The sequence below is a fragment of the Mauremys reevesii genome, linkage group 3 (genome assembly GCF_016161935.1).
Source record: "Mauremys reevesii isolate NIE-2019 linkage group 3, ASM1616193v1, whole genome shotgun sequence".
NCBI lineage: Eukaryota > Metazoa > Chordata > Testudines > Geoemydidae > Mauremys > Mauremys reevesii.
In genome coordinates this window covers 199,482,500-199,501,150 of record NC_052625.1, presented here as the reverse complement: position 1 = coordinate 199,501,150, position 18,651 = coordinate 199,482,500, and the positions used below count along the sequence as shown (strand labels likewise).

Sequence of the window (18,651 nt, the reverse complement as noted above, 5' to 3'; positions counted from 1 at the left end):
CCATTGTGAGTGCAGAGCAGTTGGAAGCCTGGCCCCGAGCTCTTTTGAATATGCTGGTCCCAAGGGCTTGGCCACAGCCTTGTGCCATTGATGGGGGCTCCCGGCAGGGCTCTCGACCCACCACCCCAAACGGGGGAGAGTAATTAGCCATTGGAACCGCTGGCCCAGGGACATGACCCACTGAGGTCATTGCATGGAGATTGGATGGCGTTCTCAGAGGTATGCCCTGGCAGGGAAATGCGACTGGGGCTCGGTGCAGGGATTGCTGGGTGGAATTCTTAGGAGGTGTGACTAGGATGATCACAATGGGCCCTTCTGGCCTTAAAATCTAGGACGCTGTGAATCCATCCTGGAGCGCCTGAATGCACAGGGGCAGTGTGGACGTGAGCCCTGCTGTGCACTGCTCCCCCCCACCCTGCCCGCTTCAGGATGGTTTGTGCCCTGGCAGTGCCAGGAAGGAGCAGCCCCTGATCCACAAAGCACAAGAATGGTGATCCTCGCCTGGGGGTGAGGCAGGCTCCTTGTGCCCAGCTGCACACAGGTCAGACACACCCTGTTGCTGAAGGTCCCAAGGGATCTGGGCTTGTGCCCTTCCCTGCCTCTCCACTGTCTGCTGCCCTCCACTCCAGAGCCAGCTGCGTTCCACTGGGGCTGTGTGAACAGAGGCAACAAAGCACTGAGGGGTCCTTGGCCTGTGTAAACGTAAAGCAAAGCGTTCTGACTCCTTATAGGGGTGAATGAAAAATACCTCTCTCCCTGGGAGCTGTGGGGAGCGAGTCAACTCTTTACCTACAGGAGGGAATTTAGCCTGGCGAGGGGTTTCTTGTAGACGTTCTTTACTCCGTTCAGGGCTTGATCCTGTGAGCTGCTGAGCAGCCTGCACATCCACTGAAGTTTTTAGGAATGGATGCAGCTCAGGGCAGCTCCCTGCAGCTTGTAATATTGGGCTCCAAGTCCAATCCAGGTCCGGGGGGTCGGTCTCCATTGTCTGCCACAGCTATTGTTCCATACTCTCTGTCTCACCCAGTGCCGTGCCTTAGTATGTGATCCATACAAACACTCGGCTGATTCATTTCTTTACCAGGCATTCACCAGCATTGTCAATCCAGCCACGATTGTTTAAAAAGGAATTGACAGCTAACTGCCCCCGGAAAGATTCCAGCTCTGCTAACTACCAGAGGGTCAGGCTTCTCTTTCCTGGACTCAGTTTCTCTGCTATGTTTTAAAAACTCTGGCGGCTGAGAGTTTATGATCATAGGATCATAGAATATCAAGGTTGGAAGGGACCTCAGGAGGTCATCTAGTCCAACCCCCTGCTAAAGCAGGACCAATCCTCAACTAAATCAGGTGATGATGAGCAGAACACATATACAAAATGAGTTTGTAATGATCACAGGACAAGAGGTAACATTTAAATAAGCATTAACAGACAGTCCTGCTTTAGCAGACAGATGAGAAATGTTAACTCTTCGAACACCAGCCAACGCCACATTTTAAAACTATGGCACTTAAAGAAACAAATCACTGGAATCTACTTACAGCAGAATCTCCCGAATTTCTATTGACAACCAGGAGCTCCACTGAACTTTGTAAATTAGGAAATCCATGAGCAAACAAAGCAAAGATAATCAGTCCATTGCCAGGTGGACCAGGGTTTATTTACTGGAAAGGAGCAGTTTAGCTGTATTCATGTTAATAAAGTTGTAATCACAGCAAATATGCTGTTGTATATTTCATAAGGGCAGAGACGTCTTAATACTAAGAGATCTGGCTGCGCTGGAATCTTTACTGAGAAGTAGGGAGAGATCCCGTAGTAATTTACGGGTGTGTCAATTATACGGCGCGTGGACTGGCGGTGTTCTGCTGTGCTATTATTAAAGAAACCCCCAGCCAGTGTAAAAGGCTTTGCAAGAGTTCTGGATTTTTTCCCAGTGTTAGAATAGCCCCTATGGGCCATCTCCTCAGCTGATGTAGATCGGTAGAGTTCTGGTGGAGCTGATTTGCTCCAGTTGAGGATCTAGCACCGTGTCTGACGGAATGACAATAGCTAAACCTGAAAACACCTCCCCCAGTGCAGCCCATCATGCCTACACCTAGCACCCCAACATTCACTTGCACTGTGTCGGGGCTTTGAGCTGCAGATGATTTTCCCTTACGTGGACCAGACTCTGCTCAGTTCCACCGGCGTCAGTCTAGGGATTTTCTATTGACTTTGGCCAAGTTACCCACCACCCAGATCCCGCTTACAGCCATGGAACCGAGCAGGGAATCTGTTCTGTACAGGCTAGCTGGGAGTCTAACTGAATGTCCTTGATGGGTTTTTGGGGGGGATGCAGCAGCCACTCAGGGCCAAATTCTGCTCTGACCCTGCCACAAGCCCATTCAAATCAACAGCGCTGCACAGGGTGTAGTCCCTGAATGGATTTTGGCAAGCCACAAAAAGTGTGCATTCCGGGGGAGGGGGAATGCCCCTCTGGAGCACACAGGATAATGCCCGTTCCTGAACTATGCCGGGTTAGCATGGACAGCTCCCACCAATGGGCTCTCCACTCTACCTCCACCCACTTCACAGGCTCAGATACCAATATCTGACCATTGTCCATATTACCAGGGACAAAAAAAAAGACCTGTTAGGCCATCGAGTCAATCCTCCTGCTAGTGCATCTTTTATTTAGCACGTTGCTCCACCGTCTGGGTGAAACTACGGTTTACTACAACCCATGTTAAGAAGTAAATAAAGGAATCAAACTTACCGGGGGCTGAGTGACAATTACTATGCCAGAGACATATTTTTTTGCTCTGTCACTCCTTCAGCTTCTGGTTTGCAACTTGGGGTTTGCAAAGCTCAGTCAGTGGTTCCATCAGGTTTCTGTCTTGCTCTTGTCTCTGGCTTGCTGCTGAAATCTCTCTGTGTCTATGTGTGTGTGTTTTAAGGGCTTTTTTTTCGGTGGTTGCGTCAGGCCTGTTGCCTGGATACAGGCGAGCTATTCCAGTTGGAGCTTTTCAGTCCAGATTTTCTGTCTCCCTCTCATTCACACCACTGAGCCCTGGACCTTACCTCCCACCAAGGAATAACCCCGAAGAGACCTGAAAGGGAGCAGCAGCTGGGCTGGGTCCTAAACACCCCCAGGTTCAGCTCGTTTGGGTAAGGAGCAAAGGAGGGCCGGGTGCATGAGACGCGAAGTCAATGTAGCTGACAAAGCAGCTGGGTTGCTGGCACTTGTTGAGGATGGCAAGCCCAGATGCCTGAGATGTAATAAACCAGATGTAATAAAAACAACAGGAGTCCAAGGTATTTCAAAATGTGCCAGTGGCTCTTGCATGAAGACTCCCTGGCATGAAACAACTCCAGAGCCACCCCAGGATATTCCTATTTGGGACAATTACCAGCGGTGGTTTGAATATTTTGCTTTTGCTTATTGGTTCCCAGACCAGGCTCCTTGCACAGAGGCCACAGAGCAGTCATGGGGGCCTGTGGGAGGAGCTTTGAAAGCCCTTTGTTCAGATCCAGATCCTGAGAGCTACTGAGCACCTCCTGAGTAGGGCTGAGCTCTGAACGACTAGGTGGGGAGATAGAGAGGTACACGAGTGAAAACATGTTTCTCTTATAAGATGTATGATACCGTCTGGCCCTGGCTACACTAGCCAGTGAAACAGTGTTATGTGCTTTTCTAGCAACAACCCCCCCCCCCCCCCTTGTGTTTAAACATTTCTTACTGGAAAGGTGCTCAGATGCCTTCAAATCTCAGGGCTGGTCCACAATGGAAGCTTACATTGGCACAGCTACATCTCTCCAGGGTGTGAAAAATCCACCCCCCAGGAGACATCGCTGTGCCGACCCCTGTGTAGGTTGATGGAAGAACTCTTACCGCCTCTCAGGGAGGTGGCTTGACGATGCTGACGGGAGAACCCCGCCCGTCACTGTAGAGAACGTCTGCACAGCGGTGCAGCCGCAGCCCTGCCGCCGTAGTACTTTAAGTGTAATCATAGCCTCAGAGACTGAAAGAGATCCTGGATGGCCAGAAGCTAGCTCAGCCCAGATTCACCAAAGCCCTATGCCTTGGGATGGATTTAAACACTGTGCTTAAGTGAGTAAAGAGCAGTGGCTGCCAGGTGTCGGGCTGAATTTAATCCCTTTCTAGCAATGTTAAAGTTTAACCCTTTGGAGACTTGTAAAGCACTTTTCACCTTAGTATCTAAGTATCTGTGCCTGACTTTAAAACACACTGTGGTTTGCAGTGTTGTGGTCGCCGTGTCGGTCCCAGGATATTAGAGAGACCAGGTGGGGGAAGTCAAATCTTTTATTGGGCCGACTCCTGTTGGGGAGAGAGACGAGCTCTCCAGCATGAGCGCGGTGTAAGCTCGAAAGCTCATTTCTCTCACCAATAAAAGATATTGCCTCCCCCGCCTTGTCTCTTTAAAACACATTGAGCATTCAGCATTTGTCTGTCTGGCAGTTTGGAAGTTGCTAGTGCTCTGAAGGGTTAAACCCTTTCATTCCCCATCCCCACTTTCACATACTGCTCTTAAGCTTTTGTGAGAGAAATGCATGACCTCCCCCTTTGTATAGGTCAGGGGGGAAAATGTCTCCCACTCTACATTTCTTTGCCCTCCTCTCTCTGCTGCACACCAGGGCCAGTCACATGGCACACACACCGCAGCAAGAACTCAGCTCCTCCTGCTCCCACAGGACAGGCCCGTATGTAAAAGGAGACTCTCCTGTAGCTGTTAGCAGAGCAGGGCCTATGACACACAGCTGAGCAGTGCTGATCCCAATCAAGAAAAAGCTGTGGCATTGAACACATTAGCCAGTTCTTTACAGTCGATGGATTACACCTGGAATTTTTAAAGGGAGTGGGGAGCCTCCTTTGAAAATCACAGCCTAAGGATGGGATTGTCCAAAGCATCTAGGCCATTTACGGAATGTCTCCTTGTTCTATGTTTATACAGCACCTAACACAAGGAGGTCCTGCTTATGACTGGGGCAATCCCACGATAATAATAAATAACAATAATGGTGATAATAATACGTGCCCGACTAATCATACACCATAAATGTCCAAGGCATTGATGAAGCTAACAGCTCGCAAACAGCCCACGGGGCAGAAATATTCACATAAAGTGATTTTCAGTCCAGATAACAAACACATCTGAAAAAAAATCAAAGTTCATTTGTGGATAATTTGCAAATAAGTGGGGGCGGGAGAGGAAAACTTATCAAGTTAATTATTTGCTGCACGGAGTTTGCCCTGCTCTTACTCTTGAGGAATTTGGATTCCATCCAGTAGAGGGCAGTGTTGCGAATTCATCAGCCAGTCCATTACAGTGTTAAAGATGGCTTCTCCCCAAGGTGTGTGTCTGATCTGAGTTAGTGATTTAAGACTTCATTCTGGTTTATGAGTTATCTGAGCCCCCTGAAATGAACCATGTTTCTATGTATAGTCAGGTGCCAGGAGGGAGGGGTTTAGATTATTATTTATATTAACTAATGCGAAAAAAATCACATAATTTGGATGCATAAAAAATATGTGATCTGGAGTTTGTGTTTGAAAATAAAACTGTGTTTCTCCCATCCCTTTCCCACCCCGCCGCTCAGTAATCACACCACTTATTTGACCCGATCTGCTTGCCTGTCCACCATCGTATTAGATTTCTTGGTCTCTGGCTCCCGTGCATTGCCATTGGTGGGCTTCATCTTCCAGCAATGTCCCTGTCAATGCATCATTGCCTAGCACTTATCAAGGGCTTTCTCAAGCCAACACACTGAAAACTTGGTTGCTAGGTCCATCATACTGGACTGGCTTATTGTGGGTTTGCCGATCCACATGACGTCAAATGGAGTCATGCAGAGTTGCTGTCTGCCGTTTCTCGGACCAGGTGCTCTAGATTGATCGGTTGCGTGGAACCCAAGCTGGCTGCACATAGGGTATCAGCAGGTGTATGCCATCTGCACCGTGCAGGTGGAGATTTTCAGAGCTGCGTAGGAGATTTAAATGCACAGCTCTAGGCACCTTTGAAAATCTCAGTCTTAAATTACTGGGGAGAAATTTCTTATGAGACTTTTTTGTTGTTCTTCATCAGGAGACTGTTTTGACAATTGCCATGGAAAGGAAGGATGGTCCAGCAGTTAGGGTGCTGGCCTGGGACTCCTGAGACGTGCTTTCACTGCCCTGCTTGGCTGCAGGCTTCCCGTTTGACAAGGCAAAGTCTCTCTGTTTGCCACCTGTAAAATAGGGAGAACAGTGCTTCCCTCCCTCATCAGCACGATGTGAGGTTAAATGCAACAGGCACTCTGGTAATGGAGCCATTGACCTCCATTTTTTGTTAACATCTGTGGTGCTTCCCACCTGAGGATCCCAAAACACTTTGCAAACACAAATGAATGTAGTCTCCCAACATTGCTGTGAGGAAGTTAACACCTCCACTTGACAGATGGGGAAACTGAGGCACAGAGGGATTAAGTGATTGACCCAGCATCACACAGCAAGTAAATATCTGAACCAGGATTAGACCCCAGGGGTGAAATCCTGGCCCCACCGGCAAAATTCCTATTGACTTCCCCAGGGCCGGGATTTCAACTCTGGTCTTCTAATGCCATTATGCTCTCTGTTAATACAGCCATGCTTATTGTATATCGGTGAATAGAGAGCATCATAAGTGTCCCTGGCATTTTACAGATGCATAAAACACGAAGAGACATGCTTCCCACCCCAGAGTCTAACCTGGGCAGATCTGACATGGGGCGAAGGTTCAAAGGCAGGTGCTTGGGAGCACGCCTGCTAGCAGCAGATCCTCAATTGCAGACTTCATGGGAAAATACCCTTTAAGAAGGGATTGGAAGGAAATACTAAGCCCTGGTATACATAATAAATAATAATAATACTAGGCTTTGTAGAGCACTTTATATCTGCAGATCTCAATGCACTTCACAAACGAGGTCAGTACCATTATCCTCCTTTTACAGTTGGGGTAACTGAGGCAAACGCCAGGAAGGGATTTGCCCAAGATTACCTAGCAAAGCAGGAAATTGAACCCAACCCTCCAGAAGCCCAGCCACTAGGCCACACTGGCTTCCCTCCACAGGCTGCTCCAAGCACAGAGTAGCATCCAACAAGGCCCAAGGGCCAGAGTGGGAAAGGAAGACATCCCTTTCCAACTGTACAGGAAGGGTTGTAATGAGCAAACAGAGGGGTAGGCGGAGCAAAATGAGAGTGAGGTGGGGAGGTGGAGTCATGCAAAGCGAGGCCAGTTCTTTCTATCCTGCATTGCTTTGTTTACACTAAAGTTTCTCTGAACCCAAGTGAATTGGATGCTGGTTAATTCAATTTAGCTAACACCTTTGGAGTCGTTAGCCTGGACTTGCACCAATTTTTTCCAGGTTTTTGGCTTCCCAAACACGTGTGACCTGGACTAAACAACTGGGGAGGGGCCAGGCCCTACTCACCAATGTGTTCGCCAAGTCAGTTGACAATAATTAACTTGAGCTAAAAGCCATGCCCTGTAACTAACACTATACTGTAGTAAAGGTGTGAGCCGGGAAGCTGTAGTGATCACAGCCTGTGGAACAGCATGGGGAGATTAGGGTTATATTCCTGGGGGGAGCAGGGCGTGAGTCTGGATAAAGGGCATGGGTACAAATTAGGACCCCAGCCCACCCCATATAGGCACAAGATTGTCTGATTATTGCTCCCTCCCATGCTCCGTGCCTCAGTTTCCCCCTCTGTGACAGGAGGCTGACGATACTTTGCTTCACAAGGGCGCTGCGAGGATAAATTCAGGACTGTTTGTAAAGTGCTTTGAGATCCTCTGATCAGGTGTAAAATATAATCATTCCTACACTTCCATGCGGGTGTTGCCCTTCGCGGCAACAGTATAAAATTATAATTACAAAATGCACATTTAGGCTCAGTCCCACACTGAGTTCCAGACAGGCGGGCCCAGCAGGAAGACCTGCAAGTTACATAAGAAAAGCACCCAGACCCCTGAATATTAGAATGGCATGCAGCTGAGTTTAAACATTAATAAGAAATTCTGTTCTAACCAGCAAATAAATGAGTCATTTACTTGCACAATAAAATCAATACACACACAAACAAAGGCTGGAGAACTGCATTACCACAATAACGGAGCCGGCGCTGACCCCCTGTTCATATTCTATTCATATTTGTGTAACTGATTTCAACTCGGCACATTCAAAGTTGCCAGGAATACACAGGAATTGACTTCAATGGGCTTGGGAGCAGGCCTTACATCAGTAACTACATCGCTTTAGTACAAAAAAGAACCATTGATGGCCCAATCTTGATGCTTATTTATCCGTCAGTCACTGCTTTTATGGAGCACTTGCCCTGCAGAATGCATCTCCGAACAATGGACTGGGTGCCAAATTATGTCTAGTCCGGTGTGAATGTGCAAAAGGAGGAGTGGGCTGGGCCTATGCGACATTGGCACTCCCCTCCTGGCATGTCGATACACACCTAGGTCAGGTCTATGCTAAAAAGTTAGGTTGATCCAGTGTCGCTCAGGGGTGGGGAAAATTCACGTGTGTAGTTAAGCTGACCTAACCCCCGTGTAGATGGCCCTAAGGCATAGGCGCCAACTCCGTGGGTGCTCTGGGGCTGGAGCACCCACGGGGAAAAATTAGTGGGTACTCTGCACCCACTGGCAGCCAAGCTCCCCTCACCCCCCACCCCACCCCACCTTCTCCTCCTCCTCCTCCCCTGAGCACACCACGTACCTGCTCCTCTGCCTACCTCCCAGCGCTTCCTGCCTGGCTGCCTCCAAACAGCTGTTTGGCAGCATTAGCATGCTCCAGGAGGGAGTGGGGGAGCGGGAATGTGGCACGCTCGGGGAAGAGGCGGGGCCTGGGTGGGGATTTGGAGAAGTAGTTGGAATGGGGCAGGGAGGGGGTGGAGTTGGGGCTGGGACTTTGGGGAAGGGGTGGAGTGGGAGTGTCGAGCACCCAGGGGAAAGTGGGGAAGTCGACGCCTATGCCCTAAGGTGAGGGAAGAATTATTCTGCCAACCTAGCTACCACCTCTAGGGGGAACCTCTCACCAACTTCTGAGAGAGGTTCACAACCTACATAAAAGCTCTTCTCCAGGTCTGGGGCCTGCATCGATCTAAGATACGCAACTTCAGCTACGAGAATAGCGTAGCTGAAGTCGACATATCTTAGATCGAATTAAAATTCCTTACCTTGCGTCCTCGCGGCACTGGATCGACGGCTGCGGCTCCCCCATCAACTTTGCTTCAGCCTCTCGACTGCTGGAGTTCAGCGATTTATCGTGTCCACACTAGGAGAGGTACTCAGAGTGTCACAGCTAAATACAAGGTGGAACAGATAGTTTATCAAAAGCAGTTAGTACATATTCTAAGGGCCCTTTCAAGGTGAAGTGGTCCGTTAACACGCCTGCAGTGATAGGCCAGAAAGGGGGCTTAGTGGGTTATTTTTTGTAGGATAACAATGAGGTCACCTGACGATCAAACTTGCTTCACCCACAGAGTTTCCCTCATCTGTCTTGTTGTGTGGGTGTGGACAAGTCACTCACCTACTCCATTCCTACTTTCCCCATCTGTCACACGGAGACAATTGTACTTACTCAGCGCTTGGAAATCTTAGAATAAAAAGTACAGTTCAAGGACACACTTTTATTAATTATCACAAATCTGTGCTTACAGCTGATGCTCCGGAAGAAGGTGTAAGTTTCCCACAATGCACCTCACTGTGCTGCAATACACTTGGGCAATGCCCGGCTATTGCTATCCCTGAGCATGTGCCGGTTCATTTCCTGACAGAGAGGCCCTGACGGTTGTGTTAGAGGATCTGCAAGGCGATCGCCTCATGAGCCACAGGCCCAGCCGGACTAATCCTGGAGGGGTCCCTCCTATGAGAAGCTGAGTGCCCTCAGCTCCCATTGTAGTCAGGAGGCGCTGAGAGTTACCCCACCTGAATACCTCTTAAGTCCAAAGTTCAGGGGTAGGAGGAAGTATGGGCCAGTGGCTTGAGCACTGGCCTGGGTTCGAGTCCCTGCTCTACTACAGACTCCCTTGAAGAAGTCACCCCATCTTTCTGTGCCTTGATTCCCCATCTGCAAGATGGAGATGAGAGCACTGTCCTACTACCTCACAGGGGTGCTGTGAGAATAAATCCATTACAAATTGTGATATCCTGTGGTAATGGGATAAGAACATCTGTACAGGAGCGACTTTCATATGGACCAGCAATGGGTCTATTTCAGTGCATTCATGTAACACTGGCTTCTAGATAAGGTTGAGTTTGCACTTCTGGGCCAGTTCACTGCAGCATAGACACAGGGCAGGTCAACACTACAAACGCTGCATCCGCACAGCTGCACCAATACAACTGCACTGCTGTAGCGCTCTGATGAAGATGCTCTAAGCCGACGGGGGAGAACTCGCCCATTGGCTTAGGCAGTAGCTGTATCAGCAGGAGAAGCTCTCCCTCTCTCTACACGAGGAGTTAAGGTCGGTATAACTGCGTTGCTCTGGGGTGTGGATTTTTCACACCTCTGAGCGACGTAGTTATACCAAAGTAAGTGTCTAGTGTAGATCCGGCCAAGCTCTTTATGGTAACAGGCTCCTGCTTTTCCACTGCCTCTCTCTGTTCTTGTCTGTCACCTCAGTAGGTGGGTTTGCTCAGGCTCCCACACCCAAAACACGACAGGACGCAGCCCAGACGCTCCTGGGCCAGTTCGCACACAGCTTTTGTTTTAGGTGGGGCTTATGTTTGCAGGAATGTTAACTGAAGGGCAAGTTCTCACCTCTGAATCTAATGGGGTTTTAACCCAGCCCATAAAAACACTCGCTCACCTCAGCTTCATTCATCATCCAGAGGAGGCCTGAAAATGGTGACACTCAGTAACCCATCCCCTATAGAAATAACTTTACAACTGCCCAGATGTCTCCACATCACCAACCCAAGATGGTGGCGCCCAGGTAGTGTGCTGCGTTACTGTGGCCCCATTGTGGGGAGCATGATGCGGGCAGCAGGAGTCCGGGGAGGCCGCGTTGGGAGCAGGCAGCTGCAGAAGCTGTGGCTGGTGGTGCAGGAGTTCATGCAGGTGGCTGGGAGCCACCCTCCTCCTCCCCTGGGGAGCTGGGAGCCCAGCCCACAGGGGACTGGGGCAGGAAGAGCCACCGCGAGCTGAGGAAGGAAAAGTGCAGGCTCAAGTGGAGCTGCCAGTGCTGCCTGCACCACCAGGAGCTGGGCAAGGCAGGGGCTAGCCGGGGTGAGTAGCCAGAGGGCCCGGATGGGGCCCAGGGAGATGCCCCTGCTCTGCTGCAGTTCTGGCCTCATCACCCCTGGAGACCAGCACCGGCAACTTTCCCAGGAGAAAGTTAAGCAGCTCTTCCAACAGGGACCCGGTGCCTCTGCCCGGCCTCTGTACAGAAACAGGCCAGCGTGGAGAAGGGGATCCAGCAGCCGGAGCGGCATCTGGAGCTCAGCAAGTGCAGGAAGACGGGTGCATCTCCTCCATGCTGCACAGCTTCACGCCGAATGGGCTGGGCTATATGCTGGAAGCCCTGGGGCCCGAGACCACCCTCTCCAGCCTCTGTGAGGAGAGCAGCAAGGAGGATCTAGAGCCAAAGAGGAAAAGGATGCAGATGAGGGGCACCTAGATCTGAATGAGGGGAAGAAGATGATAAGGAGGATATCAATATGGAGTCACTAGATGGGGGGGCGGAGCTAGATGGGGAGGAGGCAGGTGAGGAGGGGAAGTTAGACAGGGATGAGGAGGTGAGGATAGAAGACACTTTAGAAACCTCAGAGGAGGCAGAGGTGGAAAGGACCTGGGAGCATGAGAGGAAAGGAAGCAGAAATCTTTCCATGTCCCCAGAGGTTGGTGGCATAAATAAACCCAATAAAGCCAAGACCTCCAGAGAGGAGACGAGCTTTCGCCATAGGGCTCCAAAGTGTGTTCCCCCTCCAGTGAGAACAGCTGATGAGACAGTGGATGAAAAGAAGAAGGAAGAACTGGGAAGACTGAAGAAAACAGTGAAAGGTCTAATTAGCAGGTTGAGTGAACCAAATTTGGCCTCCATAAGTGGACAGTTGGAAGAGACATACATGGCTAACAGTAGCAAGGACAGGAATAAATGCTAACAGATGTTCTTACGAATGCTTGTGTTACTGCAGTCATGATGCCTGCTGGATAGATGGATGATGGCGCGTGTCATTTGGGACAGCATTCTTCATCATCCCGTGGGAACTGAGGCAGGTGCTCACTTTTTGGAAGCGGTGGTAAGGAAATTTGATTAATTCTATTAAAGTGATGCTGAAAGGAAAGAGCGGGATAACCTGTTTGCCTTGACTGGCCGTCTGTATAAAGTTTCACGTAGTGCATTTGCTGCTGATCTCTAATATTCTGAAGTCGCTCATTAGCAGTTTTACAGAACAGGGCTTTGAACTGATTCTGCTCCTCCCGGAAAATGTGAGTTTTTCCTTGAGAAAAGATAATGCTTTGGCCCTGAAGGAGCTGGCCTGGAACAAAGCACATGCTGTGGGGAAGAAATTTCAGGACCAGTCTAGGGTTCACTTTATACTACTATAACCCTTCTGCCCACCTGAGTTGGCAGCAACAAGGGCCAGGTTCAGTATCTAGGGATTCCATTTCAATAACACAATGCAAAACCGGCTCCAGCCCCCACCCAGTGACCTGGGACAATTACATATCACCCCCCGAGTGCCTCCAGGAGGTAATACTTCCCCTCTCGCAAGCACGGAGTCTGAGTGTAGCAAAATCCTTTTAATAAAGGAGGGAAACAATGCAGCATTATGTTGGGGAAACACCACAAACAGGATTCATAACATAAACCAGGAGCAAAAGACTCACCCCCAAGTAAGTTTGGCAGTATCGTTTCCCCCTCAGAGTCTTAACTCCAACAACCCAAAAGATCACCCCAAAGTCCCAAAAGTCTCTTGAGTCCAGCAACCCAAAAATCACCCAAAAGTCCAACAACCCAAAAGTCTCTGTCCCTGGTCAGTGCTGTCTCAGAGTTCAAAAGTTTATCTGCAGAGTTTTACCACCCTCCCCAAACTGGGTGGAAATGGGGGAAGGGGAAAGGGGCACGCGGGGTAAGGGGCATCTTACATGATCTGAGGCCAACTGCCCCGCCACTCTGTGGGGTTCTGCTGCAGCCTCCATGATGAGCCGCTCCACTCCGCCAGCCATCCTGTGAGCAGCACCAGCCGTCCCACAAACTGCTCCTCTCTGCCCCACTTCACTCGCCATCCCATGGGCTGCTCCAACTGTCCCACAAACTGCTCCACTCTGCCATCTGCTTAGCAATATATCTTCAGGCTCCCCTACTAGTTAACACAGCACTCAGTGATCTCAGCTCTTAGGAATTTTAGCTCTTTAGTGATTTCAGCTTGTAGTAGGGGAACCCCAGTGCTAGTGCACCATGATCCCAAAGTGAATTCAGCACAGCAGCCTGTAACTAGATTCTTACAGGAATCAAAAATTAGCTCTGCTATTCAACAGTGGAGATAGAAGAAGGTGCAATTGGTATTTCAGACCCTCAAAGTGGTACCCTATACCATCAAATATAGATACCTCTCTCCAGTCACTGGGTTTTGGAACCCATGTCCCTTGTCTAATGAGTGCTACTTAGTTGATGGTGAGTCCCTCTGTCATAAAACAGTTCCAGTGGCCTTGATTCACATAATCAGAGTAACAACACTTTATTCTTCTTGCCCCAATAACAGAGAAACTGGGGATCCCACAGCAGCCAGAGTGACCATTTGGGCAGCTGTGGGCTCATGCTAGGCAGGGTGGGTGTGCCTATGCAAATAAGACCAGCCCCTGAAGTTCTTTTCCACAACTCGCTACAATTCACCACCAGATGTCAGGGTAGAGCTCATCCTGACTCTGCTTACACTACTACGCTGGCACTAAAAAACAATGATATGCAGAAAATCCCAGGTTACGACTCTGAGCCAGTTGAGAAGCTGGGCAAGCTGCAGAGAACACGGGTCCACCATAGTGGTTCTGGAAGAGAAACTCAACTTTGTGTGTCATTGGAATCTCCCCTCAGTGCTGACTGGGTTGGCCGTTAGTGGATAGTAGGGTCATCCTAGAGTGGAGTACCAATGACTGGTGTTACTAACAGCAAGACTCAGCACAAACTGCCTGTAGGAAAGATGAGTTCAAAGATACTGGAGCTTGCTCGTAAGCAGAGAATGAACACGGACATCAGGAGAAATATTTTTGGTGTCTTGATGAGCAGTGAGGACTTGTTGGATGCATTTGAAAACTTTTGAAGCTTGGCCTTAAAGATCAGCAAGAGAGACAGTTCATGTTCTCATAGACTGCTGCCTAAAGGAGAAGACATATAACCCCTTTTATGCATATTAGGCTCACAAGTCTTGTGAATATGATAGAAGATTTCAGAGGACATTCCAGTTCAATATGTGGGACAGAATCCAAGATTTGGGAAACCTGTTGGCTACCAATTTCTTTAACCTGGTTTCTCTCTTGGCCCACTTGCTAAAGACAAAATCACTCTCCCTATGGGTCTTCAAGGTCCTGGGTGCTAATGCACCGAGAACAATTGTAGTTGAATTCAGTGAACTAGATAAATCCAAAGTCCATTTCTTGCAGCAAGTGTTGTATATGCTATTAATAAAAACAGACTTGGAAGAGCTTACTATCATCTTTGGAAGGTTAACTGGCAGCCCAAAATTAGGAATGTAGCGTGGAGGTTTGACGCTTTTCCTTTCCCACTTTTTCCTGAAGAATGCAAAGCATACAAAAGCACTGAACAAGCCAGCTTACTAAAAGAAAGACTTGAACTAGTGAGCAGGACTTTGCAAGACAAAGAATACAGATTAAAACTAGAGTTTTAGTCTTCAAATAAACTTGCATGGAAAATAAGAACACACAAAAGCTGACCTTGACAACATTTTTCACAGACCAAAGACTTGAGATGCTGAGCGGGGCTGTAATGCTGCAAAGGACCCCGTGTTTGGGGATTATGTAGCATTGTATACACCCCAAACATGGTTACAAGTTTGGGAGAAAAGAGAAACACAGAAAAATAGAACACGGAAGAAGAAGAAAAGTACAGATCTTTATACATTAGTGTGCATTGTTTTAAAAAAGTATTGTCTTTTCCATCAACCTCCACTCTGTATACCTCCTGTTGCCAATTATCATCCGAGGAGATAGCTGAGTTTCCTTTAAAGTTTAGTTAATTCCACGTATCAGTCAGCAAGTGGTAGATTTCAGCAATCCTAAGCTTCTAGACATCCTAATTCCTGCAAGCTCCTGGGTTAAGACTGAGGTTGATACTCAAAGCTGTTCACTTTTTTTACAGGTGTTATTTTAAACAAAACACAATTGTGTTTCTATGCTGTACTCTGACCTATAATAGTCTATGTCTGATTTTAGCTGGAAAGCTTTTTAATAGCACGAGAGTATTGTTAGTTGTAAAACGGGCCACTAGATGGTGCAGTCACTGGTAAGGTTTGTAACTACTCCCCAGTTTTAAATAAAATTCAACCGATTGACTTAGAAAAAAAGCCCAACCCAAAATAATTTTATTCCCTCCCAATTATCTTTGAGGCTTGTCTCTGCCGTTTCGTTTTATCTGCAAGAGAAGGGCCCCTTTCAGACAGCCCCTGAGGAATGCCTATTGTTTCTGTGGAATTTGCTGGCTGAGCCAGACACTTCCCATTCTGTTCAAATGGGGGCGGGGAGAAGGGCTCATTGCTGTCACAACTTTCTCAGCCTCAGCGTCCACAGTTACACTCTCAGATTTGGACGGGGGCGGGGGGGCAGCCATGCTGAAATCCTATCCCCCTGGGTCCTTATGGAGAACTCAGGGTTCATAGAGCGGGGGTGGCCAAACTGCAGCTCGTGAGCTGCATGTAGCTCTTTTACAGAGAAAGTGCAGCTTGCAGAGTTCTCCCCACCACCCCACTTGTGGGAGGAGCTCTGGGTTTCTGCCCAGCAGCAGGGTGGTGGGACTGGGGGTGTCTGCCAGAGACAACTGGTGCCTGCTGAGAGTGGGGCCCCCACAATTTAAAGGTCCCTCCCCCCCCAATAGCTTGAGTCATGCCCCCTCAGCCACACCTCCTTTGCCCTCAGCAGCCCCTTCCTGCAGCTCCCAGGTGTTAATGTAACACCCACAGACAGCGGTGGGATCGAACCTGGGACCTCAGTGCAGGAGCCTCTACCGCGTGAGCTAAAAGCCAGCTGGCTGCTAAGGCTGGAGAGCAGACAGGGCTGGCTCCAGCTTTTTGCTGCCCCAAGCAGCAAAGTGGGGAGGAAAAAAAAAAAAGATAAAGCTGCGATCGGCGGCACTTTGGCAGCAGCTCAACCGCGCTGCTTCATTCTTCGGCCGCAATTCAGCAGCGGGTCCTTTGCTCCAAGAAGGACCGAGGGACCTGCCGCCAAATTGCCGCCGAAGATCCAGACGTGCCACCCCTTTCCATTGGCCGCCCCAAGCACCTGCTTCCTTCGCTGGTGCCTGGAGCCGGCCCTGACCCAGGAGGTGTGTGGGTTACAGTAGCGCTGCACGGAGAGGCAGCCGCAAACAGCTGGGAGCTGCAGGGAGTGGCCGCGGCGTTAGCCCCACGTGGAGAGGCAGCAGCAAAAGCAGCGGCTGTCCCTGCAGCTCCCCGCTGTTTGCTGCTGCCTCTCCCCATGGCTGCAGCTCCCAGCTTTCAGGCTCCAGCAGCTGTCATGTAGGGAGGGGGCCCTGCAGCACCATGTGACTGAGCAGGGCCAGCAAACCCTGGCAAAAATTGGGGGGGGGGGGATATGACCCCATGTGCCCCCCCCCCATGTTGCCTCCGGATACTGCCCAAAGGGGAGGGGGGTCTTGGAGCTTCAGCCCCACCAGGGGCTCCTGCAGTGGCTTGGGGCTCCAACAGAAGCAGGGCTGAAGCCCCGGCAGACACGCCCCGGCTCTCAAATGTCAGAGGATTGTCGCATGCAGCTTGGAGGGTCAGTACACGTGGCTACCCTTGAGTCTCTGCATGGCATCGGAGGCTATCCTCACATCTTCCCTAGCAAAACGCTGAACTTTTCCCACTTTTCATGGAAGGGTTTCTCCAGAGTCCAAGTCCCTCTTCAAGAACTCCATACGAGAGGCCCGTAGCTAGTGCCTGCACACGAGGAGTGCGGGGCTATATTTTGTACTCGGAAAGGTACCTCTTTTTGGAACCCCTCACAATGCTTTGGGCTCAGTTTCAAAGTGGCCACCTTCAGTTTACCACCGACCATTTGTACAAATGGTTTCGCAAATGCACCAGGATATCATCGAGGCGTAACAGCCAGGCTGAGAGGGGCCCTGCATATCAGACCCTCTCCATTCATCTCTCAAACGTGGCTGGTGCATTGCACAAGCCAGAAGACAGATCTTAAACTGCCCCAAGCCCGGGCCTGTTGTGAAAGCAGGTTTTTCACTTCCACTTGCCAATACCCACCTTTAAGACCCAGTGTGGAAAACCAGTTTAAACCTACTACAGCCTCCAGGGTATCATCTATTCATGGTAATGGACGATAATCATTTAGGTGCCTTCATTTAATGTTCTATAGCTCCCACAAAACCTGGAGCTGCCGTCTCTTTTCTTGGCCAGAGCTCTGGGTGAGAATCAAGGGCTGGTTGAAGGCTGAATTTTGCCTTCCTGGTACATTTCCTCAATGGCCGGTAGTGCCTCTTCCCTGTTTGCTACTGGCAACTGGTGAGGCGGCTGTTAAAAGGGTTGGCTTGCCCCAGATTCAGCCGACTGCTGGACCAGTGCAGTACAGCCTATGACTCTGTTAGGTCAGGAAAACAACTCCTGATTGCTAACCAGAAAGGGTCTCAGGCTGGTCTGCTGTTCCCCATTTAAGAGTACAGCATTGCACCAGAAGACCAATAGAAACTCTAGGAGCTCATCTTTCCCCCACTCAATCTTTCCTCTTGTAGTTTTAATAATAATAGGAAATATACCAATCTCCTAGAACTGGAAGGGACCTCGAAAGGTCATTGAGTCCAGCCCCCTGCCTTCACTAGCAGGACCAAGTACTGATTTTTGCCCCAGATCCCTAAGTGGCCCCCCTCAAGGATTGAGCTTACAACCCTGAGTTTAGCAGGCCAGTGTTCAAACCAGTGTTTAACTGATCCACTAATTCACATTTTGCAACAGCAGCTCCTGCCTGCCCCCTCCTTTTTTTTTTTTTAAACTATTCCCTGTTTGTCAGAAAGGTTCCGCAAATGAACTGCGCTCAGTTCTCCTTTCAGATCCACAGGAGGGCTAGCAACTAAGATTCCCCTGAGTGCCCGAGTCTCGGACGAGTTTCAACCACTCCCCCCCTCAGCTTAGGGTCCCCCACATTTTCTAAACTGGGAGAGAAGCTTTCACTAGGTACTTGCAACAGTGTCTCTTGGCCTGCCTTAAATTTATAACAATCATCCAATTTTTTCACGGTACCAGCAGAAAAGGAACTGGGGGTTATAGTGGATCACACATCAACAGCGTAACACTGTTGCAGAAAACCCCCAAGCATCCTTTTAAGATGTATTAGCAGGAGTGTCGTAAGCAAAACGCAAAACATAATTCTTCCACTCTACTCAGCACTGATAAGGCCTCAACTGGAGTATGGTGTCCAGTTCTGGGCACTACACTTCTGGAAAG

At 49.4% G+C, this 18,651-nt stretch overlaps 2 protein-coding genes and 1 pseudogene across 3 annotated transcripts in view; 2 read left to right on the top strand and 1 right to left on the bottom strand.

Moving 5' to 3' along the window:
- The window catches only part of FAM167A (family with sequence similarity 167 member A), a 34,558-nt gene extending 31,590 nt beyond the window's left edge, over positions 1–2,968 (bottom strand). Inside the window, exon 1 of the mRNA XM_039531170.1 lies at positions 2,754–2,968. The gene's annotated coding sequence lies outside the window, so the exon portion shown is untranslated. The remainder of the gene's footprint in view (positions 1–2,753) is intronic.
- BLK (BLK proto-oncogene, Src family tyrosine kinase) overlaps positions 1–18,651 on the top strand; it is a 150,482-nt gene that overhangs the window by 58,208 nt on the left and 73,623 nt on the right. Inside the window, exon 1 of one of the 2 annotated variants that reach the window (XM_039531164.1) lies at positions 12,246–12,264. The exons of the other annotated variant lie outside the window; for it this stretch is intronic. The gene's annotated coding sequence lies outside the window, so the exon portion shown is untranslated. Of the gene's footprint in view, positions 1–12,245; positions 12,265–18,651 lie in introns of those variants that run through there. 2 annotated transcript variants of the gene reach the window in all.
- On the top strand, positions 11,683–14,871 carry LOC120401194 (annotated as a pseudogene).